This window comes from Cupressus sempervirens, chromosome 4 (genome assembly GCF_028749045.1).
Source record: "Cupressus sempervirens isolate cs-2001-9-10 chromosome 4, ASM2874904v1, whole genome shotgun sequence".
Taxonomy (NCBI): Eukaryota; Viridiplantae; Streptophyta; class Pinopsida; order Cupressales; family Cupressaceae; genus Cupressus; species Cupressus sempervirens.
In genome coordinates this window covers 859,805,341-859,820,058 of record NC_143121.1, presented here as the reverse complement: position 1 = coordinate 859,820,058, position 14,718 = coordinate 859,805,341, and the positions used below count along the sequence as shown (strand labels likewise).

Sequence of the window (14,718 nt, the reverse complement as noted above, 5' to 3'; positions counted from 1 at the left end):
AACGCTAGACCTTTGTACGAAAACAAGGTAGAAGAGAGGATGTGTTCTATTGGATTTCTTTCCAATATGTCACATATAATCACATACACTATATATGCCTTCTCAATAATTGCACATTTTCCATACATTTAATTTTGTTAAACTTTTATTGTAAATATCCTTCCTTTATATTTTTATGGATATTCATACCTTTTTCTAAGGCTCTTGAATTTACCTGATCAGAAGGACGATGACAAATGTTTTGCAAGTATGGGAATCGAAGATGAAAATGGTGTAGGCTTTATAGTAGTAAAGAGGTAAGAACACCCCTCTATTTTTCATGTAGTAAAGCAAACCTTTCAAATATTTAAGAAAATATACGATCATTCAGGTAATACTTGGCATGTTTGAATGTTCTTTCAGTGAACATTTGTTGGATTAGATGCATTTATTGTCTTTCAAGATATACAATTGAGATGCATTTATTGTTCTCTCTAATATTGTTAGTTTTTCTTATGCTATTGTGGATCTTAAAGTAAAGGTAGGAAAATTTCATTCATGTCTTTCACTACTTTTTCTTGCTTAGGAATTTACTTTTTAACTAGAGGGGTGTTCCAAAGTAGACGTCAAAAGAAACTGTAATCTAATGCTTAGATTATAAATAATAATAGAAGATCAAATGCAACGTTAATTATCTATTAAGTCTATTGGCATGTTTAGCCTCAATCAAATTATAAGTCTTAGGTGGTTTGGTCTAGAACTCATCTTCTTGACAATGAAACACTCTTGTTCTTTCACATAGACCTCTCAATTGGTGGATCACATTTCATCAAATTTGTAATAAAATTTTTGTTTCATGGCCAAACAATAAGCCTATTGTAAATATTCATAAAATAACATAACCAAAAAAATGTGTTTTATGGGCTAGGAATCCCAAAGTTGCCATACTTCATCTAGGAAGTATACAAGAGTTTCTTATTATCATAATACAGATTGTGACATTGGGGTTGGATAGCAGCTTGTTTGGTAGTAGGTCTACACATATTGTGAGATAATGGAGGCACAAAGAAATTGTTGGCACATAGAAGCCATCATTTTAGTCTTCAAATGCAAAGGATTTTCCAATTCACAAGAATTAAATATCACAATATTTAACAAGACTAATTCCAATGACATCCATAATATTAGTTTTGTGCATCTAGAAACATTTTGATATTACTTATTCAGTGCATCTTCTTTGATAACATCTGAGAAAATGAAATTTTAAATCGAGAATAGCAACATTCTTAAGCACTTTCTTACAATTTTTGTTGCCTATAGTTACTGTTTATTACAATTCAGATTTCCAGCTAGACTTTAAGTGACTTTACTCCTTTGGCCTATCTTTATCCTTGAATTCAAATTTAAATGGTACCATGGATAAAGTTCATTATTTCGTTAGTTCTTATGAGAAAATTCATTTTGTGCATATGCTTTGATTCTAGGCTATATGAATATAAATATAGATAAAGAGGGCACTTTCAATTGACACTACACATAGATGTCCTTTGAGTCTTTGGTACTTTACCACACCAACAAAAAATTTCAGCTAGCAAATAAATTTGTTTAAATGTTGAAGCTGATGGAACTCTACATTTTTGCAATATTCGAATTCCCAAATGTCATGCCAGGGGGAGAATCTTCATATTCACTAGCTCGAAATGTACAGGTATGGGGATCTTTTCAACAACCGAGGCCAGGATGTGGTTGAAGGGAAATTTGTTGTGATAGTATTGGTCAAGGAACGAGCTGAACAAGTAAGAAGTTCTTTAATAGAAAGCCATTGGACTTCTCATTGTGTTATTACTATGGAAAGATTCAAAAATCTTTGTGGAGGGTTTGAAGAGGCCAATGTGGTCATGTTGGAGAAGAGAGATTTATGAGATTTGTTTCTATCTATAGATTGCTATTTATGGAGAATACATACTTTGTGGGATTCATCTGGATTCATCTTAATCTATGCCTTCTTCTAATTAAGGTTATGTATCTCTATATGTAGAGCTGTTGTAATCTCTTGATACACACAAAAATGAATATAATATCCTCTCTCCCTTCTCCAGTGGATGTAGGCTATGACCAAACCACATACATCTATGTTTTATTTGATTATTTGTGTGTTATTTGATTAGTTTCTTTATGGTATCAGAGCGGATCTTGGCCTATTTCTGTCACGGGAGACCCAGGATTTCTTCTTGGTCGCTCAATTTTTTCTGTTCCATTGTTTCGAGCCGTTTGCCTGCAAAAACCCTTTTTCATGGCTGTTTTTTGCTTGTTCCTAAGTCGAATTGAGGGTGTGTGGCCATTTTTGCTTGTTCCTAAGCTATTTTCTGTGCTCCCAGCGCATGACCTGGCCTCTAAAACTCACGATCTTGCTCTGTGCTGCGTAATTTTGGGTTCTCTGCAAACATCAAAGCCTCTTCTTGCCGTGAGATCAGTGGCCTTGCCATGTGATCTTCCCTAAGAAATATTGTCCAAGTTGGGCTCTATTGATATTTTCGCACCAACTTGAGGGGGAGTGTTGGAGAAGAGAGATTTACGAGATTTGTTTCTATCTATAGATTGCTATTTATGGAGAATGCATACTTTGTGGGATTCGTCTGGATTCATCTTAATCTATGCCTTCTAATTAAGGCTGATGTATCTCTATATGTAGAGCTATTGTAATCTCTTGATACACACAAAAATGAATATAATATCCTCTCTCCCTTCTCCAGTGGATGTAGGCTACGACCGAACCACATACATATGTGTGTTATTGGATTATTTGTGTGTTGAAAGTCACACTTTACATAAACGACTTGGACATCCATCCAACCGTATCTTGTCAAAACTTTGTCCCTTAGCTTTTGTTGATTCTGATGTCTGTGATGTTTGTCAGTTTTCTAAACAAACACATTTACCTTTTGTCAATTCATCTTCTATGTCTACTAAGTTGTTTGAATTAGTTCACTCCAACTTATGGGGACCTGCACCTATTGATTATTATGATGGATAAATTTTTTTTGTGTTGTTCATTGATGATTTTTCTCATGCTACCTGGTTATACTTGTTAAAATCAAAAACTGAAGTGACTTCTATCTTCAAAGATTTTCATACTATGGTGTTTAATCAATTTGGCGCTAAAATTAAAACTTTTAGGTCTGATAATGGTACCGAATATGTTAAAGGATCTTTTTCAGAATATCTTCAAAGCCAAGGCATTATTCATCAAACAAGTTGTGTCGGAACTCCACAACAAAATGGGGTGGCCGAAAGAAAGAATCAACACATCCTGGAAATAGCACAGGCCCTTATGTTTCAAACAAAGGTCCCAAAACAATATTGGTCTCATGGTGTATTGACTGTTGCATATTTGATCAACCATCTTCCCAACCATGTTATTAAGTTCAAGTCACCATTAGAGATACTCAAAAATATGACACCTAACATCTCACACTTGAGGGTATTCGGATGTGTTTGTTATGTGCACCAGCAAGAAATACACAGAGATAAGTTAGAAGCTCGCTCTACTTAGTGTGTATTCTTTGGGTATTCTTCCACTAAGAAAGGGTACATATGTTATGATCCAGTCACTCGTAAAATTGTCGTTTCACGTGATGTCCATTTTGTGGAATCTGAATATTTTTTTAAAGCTTGTGTTGAATTTGGGAGTCGGTCCCAGGGGGAGTCTGTATCTCACCCAGTTTTGCTTCCTACCATTACCAATGAGGATGCTATTCCTGATCACAATGCAGAAGTTCCTGAAGCAACACCAATCCCCACATCTCCTCAAGCTACTCGACAATCGAGTAGAGCAACTCATCCATGAAAGATTTCTTCACTTATCATGCTACATCTTATCCTATACAGGAACACCTATCTTATAATAATATTTCTTAGTCTCACCTAGCTTTCTTGAGTACTGATGATCATACTCAAGAACCTAAAACTTTTAGAGAAGCTAACTCCATTGTAGTTTGGAGGAAGTCTATGCAAGATGAGCTACAAGCTCGAGATGATAATAACACATGGGATATTGTTAAGCTACCTCCAGGAAGGAAAACTGTCGGATGTCGTTGGGTGTACACAAATAAATACAATAGTGATGGTTCCTTAGAATGACATAAGACCAGACTTGTTGCTAGAGGATTCACACAAACATATGGCATACATTACTAGGAATCTTTTGTGCCTATTGCAAAGATGAACACATTCCGGGTCCTCATTTCCCTTGCTGTCAATCAAGACTGGAAATTGTTTCAAATGGATGTCAAAAATGCATTCTTGCACGGTGATCTTAAAGAAGAAGTTTACATGAGCATCCCACCTGGGCATCCGCAAGAGGCCACGTTTGGTTTAGTATGCAAGTTTAAAAAGGCAATCTACAGGCTTAAACAATCTCCACGGGCATGGTATGCTAAGCTTAGTTCTGTCCTTATGCTGAATGGGTTGAAACGAAGTAATGCAGATCCTTCTCTGTTTGTTAAAAGAAGTAACTCCGATATTGCTGTTGTGCTGATTTATGTTGATGATATAGTCATTACTAGTGATGATGAAAATGCAATTTATAAGCTAAAAATTTTGCTACACAATATATTTTCCATTAAAGATTTGGGAACTTTGAAGTACTTTCTAGGATTAGAAGTTGCCTACTCAAAAAATGGCATCTTTCTTAATCAACGAAAGTATGTGCTAGATTTGTTACAAGAAATTGGTAAATTTGGAATCAAACCATCAGATATGCCAATGGATAGTGGAGGAAAATTGGATGATACTGGTGCATTGTTGTCTGATATTGGCCAGTTTCAAAGGTTGGTCGGTAGGTTAATCTATTTAACCATTACTTGACTTGACCTTTCTTATGTAGTTAGTTTGGTCAGTCATTTCATGCATGCTCCCAAGGTTCAACATATGCATGCCATTACCAAAATTTTATAGTATCTGAAAGGGTCCCTAGGCAGAGGTATATGGATGTGTAAGACTAGCCATAATTCTATTACTGCCTATATTGATGTTAATTGGGTAGGATCTCTCATTGATCGAAGGTCTACAACTGGCTATTGTACTTTTTTTGGAGGTAACTTGGTCACATGGAAAAGTAAAAAATAGAGTGTTGTTGCTCGTTCAAGTGCTGAAGTAGAATATAGAGCAATGGCATCAACTACTAGTGAAATTATATGGCTTCGCGCTCTGTTGCAGGACCTTGGTTATGGTTCATCTCTACCCACTCCATTATTCTATGATAATCAGGCTGCTATGCATATTGCTTCCAATCTAGTGTTTCATGAGCGGACTAAACATATTGAAGTCAACTGTCATTTTGTTAGAGAGAATGTGCAAGCCAATGTCATCCGCACAACCTTTGTTCCTACAACTCAGCAATTGGCGGATATATTTACAAAAGGTCTTCCTGCTCTCAAGTTTCAAGAAATATTGCCCAAGTTGGGCTCTATTGACATTTTCACACCAACTTGAGGGGGAGTGTTGGAGAAGAGAGATTTACGGGATTTGTTTCTATCTATAGATTTCTATTTATGGAGAATGCATATTTTGTGGGATTCGTCTTAATCTATACCTTCTTCTAATTAAGACTGATGTATCTCTATATGTAGAGCTGTTGTAATATCTTGATACACACAAAAATGAATATAATATCCTCTCTTCCTTCTCTAGTGGATGTAGGCTACGACTGAACTACATATATCTATGTGTTATTTGATTATCTGTGAGTTATTTGATTAGTTTCTTTAGGTCATGGCATATTTTTTGGATTGTAAAAATAGCTCAGTACTTTCTAATTGACAGAGAAGACCATATCGAGGATGTAAAAATATCTCTTATCTTAGTTCCTGTAATTAATGTTTCACAATTGGATTATGACATTTTGCATTTGCATTGGACACTAGACATGCTTCAAAAATAACTTGAAGTGATTGATACACGATGTAAGAGACCAAAGACATTGGCATTATCTGCAATATAAAGTAGAAGAAGTTCTTGGTGTAATAGTGGATACTGAATTAACAAAAAAGATCTTGATGAGAGTGTTGCTTCTTTGGGGGCAAAATCAATTTCATCCATTGACATGGAAAATGAAGACCTAGAGGAAGACTTCGAAAGACTTGAGATGGAACTTGAAGATGAAAGTTTATTGAGTAAATTGGGTGCTTCAGGGGATAAAGTGTTTGTTTTAGAGGGTATACTGAATGACTCAAAGAACAAAGCAATTGCTTTAGATGCTGCAAAACAAACTGAATCTCTAGAGGTAGCACAGGAAGATTTACTGTCTCAACATCTGTCAGAGCTGGTGCTTGAACCTGCTTAAGACATTATTTTATGGATGAGAAATTTGTAGAACCCATTGAATCTCAGTGTATATGAATCTTCAACCTGGGTGCCACTTTTATTTCTGTGGAAGTAATTATCAATGGTCCAAAGGTTTTATTTAGACAATCATTCTATTAGTTCCAATCTGATCATGCACTTCCTAATCTCCATAATTGCATAAAAGATCTAGGAGAAGATAAATTAAAAGATTATTACTCTCTTCTGGAAGAGTTCAGGAAGAAACAAGGGTTTATAATAAATTTGTACAAGTGGTCGGGTTCTATACAATATGCTCTAACATGTCTTTGTTTTACAAGATACCAAAAATTTCAGCAGTGAGAAAATCTCATGAAATCCTATGTCAGAATATCAAGATTATCATGGTTGTGCCAACATCAGTACTCCTTACATGGATGCTATTAGGGCTTGAATAAAGATCGACGAAGCTCATATAGAAACGGAAAGAAGATAGAGGTTGAGTGATGCCCATCCTGGTCTTCTAATGCAACAACAATGAAAGGAATTCGAAAGGAAAGAATGAAAGATGCTCATCATAAGTTTTCCATATGAATGAACATTTTCGACTGAAAGGAAATTTGACAAGCTTTCATACACATGGGCAATGGAAATAGGATCCATGAATCATATTTGAGCATTATAAATCATTGTGCAGACCTGGAACACCATTGGGAAGCCCTCAGAATATCATGCAAGGATTTTTTGCAAAATACTTTAACACTTCTCTATATCTGTTGTAGGAATATCCATAGAGGACATGCGAATGTGTGGATTTTGAGCATGGAGAATACATGCAGTTGAGGAGCAAATGTTTTCTAAAAAAGAGACCCTTGAATATGGAGATGAATAGTGAACCACGTTGCCATCTATATCTCAAAAGAGAATGAGAAGAATGGGTTTGCATTCGAAGTTAATATTCTCACCAATTTGGAAAAGGAAATAGACCCAAAGTATACTTTAGAATTTCATTAATGTTTATAATCCATGGTTGAGGCAACGATTTCGAATTGTTGGCCTTAATACATTATATTAAATGGGAGTTATGTATTTGGTTTTTTATTTTGAAAAGTCACATCAGTTGGCACTAACTGAGTGACTCTACACGCCTATAAATATAGATGTAATATCAAACAAGGATAGATAGATACAATTCATATTCATATTTTAAATTATATATATATTATGATGCACTTATGATGTATTATATTGTCCGATTGGCAAAGAAATGAATTCTTGAACAAAGCCCATGGATTGAATTACTGAGCAAATTTATTTGTGATTCTGGAATTGAAATGTAGTAGATAGATCATCTGTAAGGAGCGTCTTTATTGCGATTTTATTTCTAACATAATTATTTATTTTAAATTTTGGAGTTCTAAATTATTATTAAGTTGTGTCCTTTATAAATATTTTTATTTATTTTCTATAAATATTTTAAAATTCCAATAAGTGGACTGGGTCATTATTGCTTTTTAAACTTGATAAACATAGATATTGTGAAATATTTATTGTCTTTGTATTTATGTCTAGTTTATCTCCATATCGCAGGAGTTAAAGTGCATCCTAGACTAGTTTAAAATTGCATTCATATAATTAATCCGTCACATTTAAATTATTAATTTGTTTATAGTTTAAATAAATTGAACTTTATAAAGTTGTACATGTCAACTTATAATATTGACTCTGATTGCCCATTTGATTTAAGCATTGGTCTTTATATTACTCTTGATTCATAATCCATATGCTACAAACTATTTTATTTCTTTTTATTGAGGAATTAATATGTTCATGTTGAAATTTGATTGAAAAGATCATTGTTAAGAGAGATTGTAAAGAGGGAGAATTGTTGAAGAAGACTACGTGTTTCAATCACTATTTTGTCACTGATGTCAAACCGACTATTTGCTGGTAAGACAACTGCTTATAGGATTCAAGTACTATCACTTAATTGATGAAGACGATTTGATCAATAAGAGGTAACAATAGCACTTAGAGGAAAGGTTGAGTTATGATTATGTAATGAAGTACAAGGATCAATTAAGACAGTGATGAGATGATGTATTGATGATCTACTTAAGGTTACAAAATGTTGGCTACACTAAGAAAGTTTAGAAGAATAAGTTAAACAAAGTTTGTGTACCAAACTTGATCGAGTGGACAGTAGGTGCTGAACAAAGTTAGTGCAAGCCGAGTAGAAAGTTAGTTGGAGCCAAGTGAAAGCAAACTCTAGTGGATGCCGAGAAAAATAGTTGATGCCGAGTAAAGTTTAGTTGACACTGAGTAATTTTACAGTCGATGTCGAGCAACGTAGTATGTGCCAAGCATCAAAAGATTGATAATGCCAAGCTATTGCACTATGTTAAAGATCAAAGATTTGTTGAATCTAAGCTGACAAGTTTGTTTTCTTGAAACTTGTGAACCAGGAGGAAGATAAGGTTGATGAATTGGTGGTACAAAATTTGATGTAAACCATTTTTAGGTGAATTCTAATGGATTCTAGGAGAAGTTTCTAGAAAAGAAAAGATATAGGGTAGATACATTGTATCCTACCTAATCCATCCAAAAACCCTAATTTGGACGATAGAAAATGAGCGAAAAAATATCCTATTTTTCTATTTATAGGTATGTTTCGTCATGAAGCAAAGGTGGTTGGTGTCATCCGCGAGAACCTAAGGAGGAGAAGGAATTAAGGGTTTTGCTTCATCAAGTGACCCAAGAGAAGAGTCTACAATGACATATTAAGCAAGAAGGCTTAAGGAGATGAATGCTTGAAGGGTGAACAAGCTGTCATAGCTGCAAAGTATGAAGGCCAAGCAGAATTGAGGACTGAATAGAGATCTGTAATCTACAAGAGAAGTTGTAAGTTGTATCAGATCAAAACTCTACTATTACTCTTTAACAATTGTATCAGTCTAGGGTAAATCCTTTGGATTAAGGTTGACCTAACAGTCATTTGATTAAGGGTAAATCCTTTGATCTAATAGTCATTTGAAAATCCTTCAACCAAGTGGCATTCCAAGTGAATGGCCTAAAGTCCTCTAACAAGGCTCACTTCTAACAGGGTGATTGAAATCCCTTAATAGGGTCACATTTAACAATGTGTATTGTAACCTTTAACAGGGTTGGCCTTTCAGAGGGTATCACTTCAGAAGAGTGAAAAGAAGTAGCATGTTAGTGGTGGTTTTTTTCAAATTGGGTTTCCACGTAAATCATTGTGTCAAGTGTGTCGATGAATGTGTTGTGTTTCATGTTTTACATTTCAGCAAGTTGATTTGACAGTAACATACAAGTTTTAGTAATTACATACTGGATGCATGTATGGGTATGAATGTTTTATGGGTTCACTAAATTGTGAAAAGTTTTATTTATACATGTGGACCTTGGATAATTGATTCACCCCCCCCAGTTATTCTAAAAGTATTCCAACAATTCATTTGTTGTGCTCATTCTTTATTGAAAACATTATCACATTTATACAATCATTTACTTTTATTTGTAATTCATAATTTGCAAGATTAAGTCTTTCTATAATTCTTTCCATTTTGAAAGCTTTTTTTGCATTTACATTCTAATCAATCTGATATAAGCATCTTGGATATAAGTGTTTTGTCTAGGATTAGGTACACTCGCCTTGATTTTGTAGAGCTACAAGCGTAGGGGATTTGGATCACATCAATCAATCCCATCAAGTTGACCTTAACCAGTTGGATATCCCAGCATCGAGCATGCAAGGCTTGTAGGGTTCCAATCTACAGTTTTGGGAACCAACAGAAGCTATAGTTATGGTTACCATCCAAATGGGAAATTTCATAATGTCTTGTTTGTTCCTATGTTTAGAATAAGTCTCATGCCATTAACTAAGTTTTGTCACTATTGATGTAGAGCATCTACACAAACCCAAAAATCCTCAAGGACTTTCTCTCCCAGATTTTCCAGTAAGGTGTTTTCCATTCATCAACACCTTTTCCTTATATAAGGTTTACTAAACCATATCAAGACTCCAATACGTAAAAGCCAATTTGATCCATCAAACACAACTCTAGAAACAAATCATCAAAACATACATTCTCCCTGTCCTCTTTAATAGACCTATACACAAAGGTCTCTAACTTTTGAATGGGATCCGAACTCTTCAATCACACCGTTGAATCATTAGAAAACTTTATCCTCAACAATATATCCAAAATCAAGCCACATCTAATGGTGTAATTTTGAGATATGGCCCCCATAACAACACTCAAGTTTTTTGTGATAGTTTTTCTTTACTGTGGTAGTTTGCATTTACTTTGCTCCCTTTAGAAATTTGAAATCTCTTGCATGATTTATATATCATTAGAAAACTTTAGACCTTGGTAACTATGAGGAGCTTTAAACCTTCTCAAAATTTTCCATTTATCACCACTATGAACAAGTCAAAACCCTATTGCTTAGGCCCAATGATGGCTACGATCATATCAATGTCTGTCACTAGCCCATTTGGTCCTTTAAGGTTTCGATTTCCTTTTCATTCTCTTAGGGTTTTGACCATAGGCTTGCACTCCCATAGTTTTTACAATCTCAAAATTAACAAAAACATAGAGATGCCTTATCATCCTTAGTTGAAATCCCCAAATTTTTCTATAAATTTATAAACAAAAAAAAAAACAAAAAAAATCTAAAGAAATAAACCATTAGCCCAATTTCACAACCAAATATCCTTGAACATAGTCCAAAAACTAAAAAAAGAAGAAGATGGATTGACATTTATATTTTAGGGAATGTGACTCTCCAATTGAAGGACAATCACCCCAAATCAATAACTCGTTGACAGGGCTATGGTAAGCATACCCAGAACAAGAAATGGTTGTGTGCTAGCCTAATACTTCACATCATATTTAATAGGGTCCTTAAGTAGGTATTAGAATTGTAGAATAACTCATGGAGTGACCAGAAGAAGGGCCAAAGCATAATATAATTTCCCTATTGCAAAAAGATAACCTACAAATGACAATTGGGTGATGTCAATTGCCCCAGCACAAATCCACTTTTCAATTTCAACTCCAAATGAAACTAGAAGTGAGTGCAATCCCATAGCTTGATCTCCTTCAATACTCTTGAAATAATTAATAATAGATATACCCATCCTTGCTATACTATACAAAGCTATTAGCACCATCATGTCAGGTTCAAGTGTCCCAAACAATGCTTGACCAACCCACCAAGGTAAACATATGTAGCTTGAACATAGGGTGAAATTGCCAAATATCCAACCATTCTGCTTGAGCTTTAGAGGTGGTGAAGAGTATTGTATATGAGAGAAAAGAGCCACCGACAAAAATATTTGGTTTTTTGGAAAATTATGCCCAACATATAAATGTAAAACAATTGCTAAGCCTAGGCCTCCAAAAACTAGTACCCAAATTTGGGTTACAACTTCATTCTTAGCAATTGCTTTTGAGGGGATCAGCCGGTAAGGTTCACTGATTGTATCTAGTTTTCTATCATGCCAATAAAGGTCTATGTATAACCAGTAAGAAAGGGTCTTGAAAGGATCATGCAACTTAATGACTTTGCTACTTCGTCAACAATTTAGTGGAGTTTACCAGAGGTCGCAACACCACAGACTACTCCCTAGATCAGTGGTGCTTGTAATTGGCTTTGTAAGTTGTAAGTGAATCTTCCACTTATCTGCTTCTTGTGTTGCTCCTTTCATTCTAAGAAGCTGATTGATGTTAGATGATCCTGCATTTGTGCCCAGTGCCTTATTTGGGCTTCTACATGTGACTTCGTTGGTTTTTCTTTCTGCTGCTCTAATTTTGATATTAAATTTCCACCTTTGAACAGAAAAGATGAGTGGCATCTTTGAATGGCGGTGTTGTCCTGCACTTATAGTTGAAATTATTCAAATCAACAGAATAAATGTTTCCATGGATGAGGGCGGCCATGGTTGTAAAAGATGACGAAGATAATCTGCTGTAAGTTTGAATAGAGGATCGTGTAATAACATATTTTTGTTGAAGTTGGTTGTCTACAATAAAATTAATAAACTATTTAATTGAAAAAGCCAATATTATTTCAAATTAATTACAAAAACAAATCAAACTTAAAACCTCAATGTGAAGTACATGCCACTTGATTTACTGCTTTTAATCACAAATATTGATATCATGTGTTTGACTGTTAAAACAGATGAGGTACCTTGTGATAGTGACAACTCTACTGATCTTTTCATTGGAATTCACGGATACCCTGCTCCAGTATGATGAGGAGTGACTTGGCAAATTCAAACAAGGACCAAAGATTCTCCCCAAATGCCCAATAACTTTGTGTCCCAAATCTGCAACTAAGGTGTTCTCCCCTTGTCCATTCATCAATGTCTTTCCTCTACATAAGATTTTACTTGAGACCCCAACTCATTAGTGACATTTTTGTAGAATCCATGAAAATTATCAATTCCATTTTAATCATTGAACAACCTTTCATCCCCTTGAAACAACCTACACAATCAGAACTTTATTGGCTGTCCTAAATCCAAACCTTCTAGGACAGTTTTTAAAAATCCGTTTGGTTGTCCTTCTAAAAGTCAAAACTAATTTTACTGGAAAGAATGAAAGTTTTAAGTAATTTAAAGACCTACCATATCACAAAATCTCATATTTTTGTGAGTCCATTTTATCCCTGAAACATTAATATTTCAAACTGAAAACTCTAGAAATACTTAGAAACTTAGAACTCACTGATCTATTGTCTTTACAATTCTCAACATCTCTGCAACTTTTTCTTCAATCCCTATTTATCTAATTCAAAAAATCCTTCATTTATTTTCCTTCCTTGGGATTCTCCCATGACCTTGTGACAAACATCATACCTGATATCCTTTTACAATGTATGAACAAATCCACTAATCATCTCTTGTCACTGTTTTGCCATGTCAGAGATAGTTACAGTCAACATTCTTCAATCCGATCGTGTTCCTCTTGCTGCATGGAAACCTAAAATCTCAAATGGTGATACATTATATTGTGCCCCATCTCTATACCAAATCTGGGGACTTAGCATAACCGAAAAATAGAAGAAACTATATTTTATTATTATGCTCAAGGTACCCTAGATGAGGGTTGTGATAGTCTGTGGAAGACATCTTATATCTTTGTCAATAATGCATGAAATCATGAGCCATTAAAACCAAAGTAAAGAATATTTAGTAATATATCATCCACATTAGATGGCTCACCAGATACACATCATTCCCACATGAAAAATACAAAAAATAGACGTTCAAAATCTCGACAAAGTAATAGTTGGGACAACCAGCACAAAAAATTGAATAACTTTTCCAATATTTAATGGAATCAAGTGATTTAAAACTCAAACTAAAATGGATTTATACCTCCTTGAAATAAAGTAGGTTTTTGGCCAATATACTTAAGTTTGTGGCATGAAAAATGTCTGGAATGTGACTGACATATGCTGCCAAAATAATGAAAAGAATAGAAAAGTATCTCTTATTGAAATTAGACTTGTTACATTGACCAATCCTCCATATTTTTAGGAATAAACAATATATATGGGCATATTCTATCATTAGGAATCAAATATAAATCCTTTGAACCAAATTTTTTTGGTTGGCCTATTACGTCTATTATCTCTTTCCAAATATTCCACATGAAATTCAAATAATATAATAATTTTTTATCAGAACAATGCAATAGTAAAATTTAGCCATTCATGGTTATAATTTATGAACCAAATAACTGAAAGTTATATAACCATTTTTCATCACATTGAATATAAAATTGTTATTACAATCACTCAAATAAAAGATTCACAAGGAAGGGAAGGGACGTAACATGCTTTACATAAAAAATGTGGTTGATTAGTGATTAATAAGCACTGGTTTGAACATATAAATCTCAATAAAAACATCAAACTGCCAAAATTTATTCTGGTATAAGTGCTGACCAGTTTTGGAGGAGTGATAAGACGAGTGATAAAAACCTCTTAAATAACGAGTGTGTGATGGCAATGATCAGATCCAACTCGGGGAAAGAGGCAGCTCCCTAATATGGAAGTTTACCTTTAATTTTGGATAAAGTCAGGTCTGCAATCTTCCTTATCTAGTCATGAATTCATTATCTTATACTCCTTATAACCAGATCTTGGTATGACAGTAAGCCATGAACTTGTTAAATGCCCTTATTAGTCTTCAAGTGTCCTTGCACTCTTTCCATTGTAAGATAGTGGCAATAATTCTAACTTCTTGGTGATATGGTATTGATAATCCCAATAGGTAGATTATTTAACCTTAGGCTTCGCCTTGGAAGGTGGTGCAAGTTAGCACCTCATAAATAAAACCATCCCATTCTATGCAAAATTGGCAATAATAAACAACTTGTT

The 14,718-nt window shown here is 34.5% G+C and overlaps 1 pseudogene; it reads right to left on the bottom strand.

Annotated features, from left to right (window-relative positions):
• Positions 1-11,134: 11,134 nt before the first annotated feature.
• On the bottom strand, positions 11,135-12,266 carry LOC149564136 (chlorophyll synthase, chloroplastic pseudogene; annotated as a pseudogene).
• Between the last annotated feature and the right edge of the window lie 2,452 nt (positions 12,267-14,718).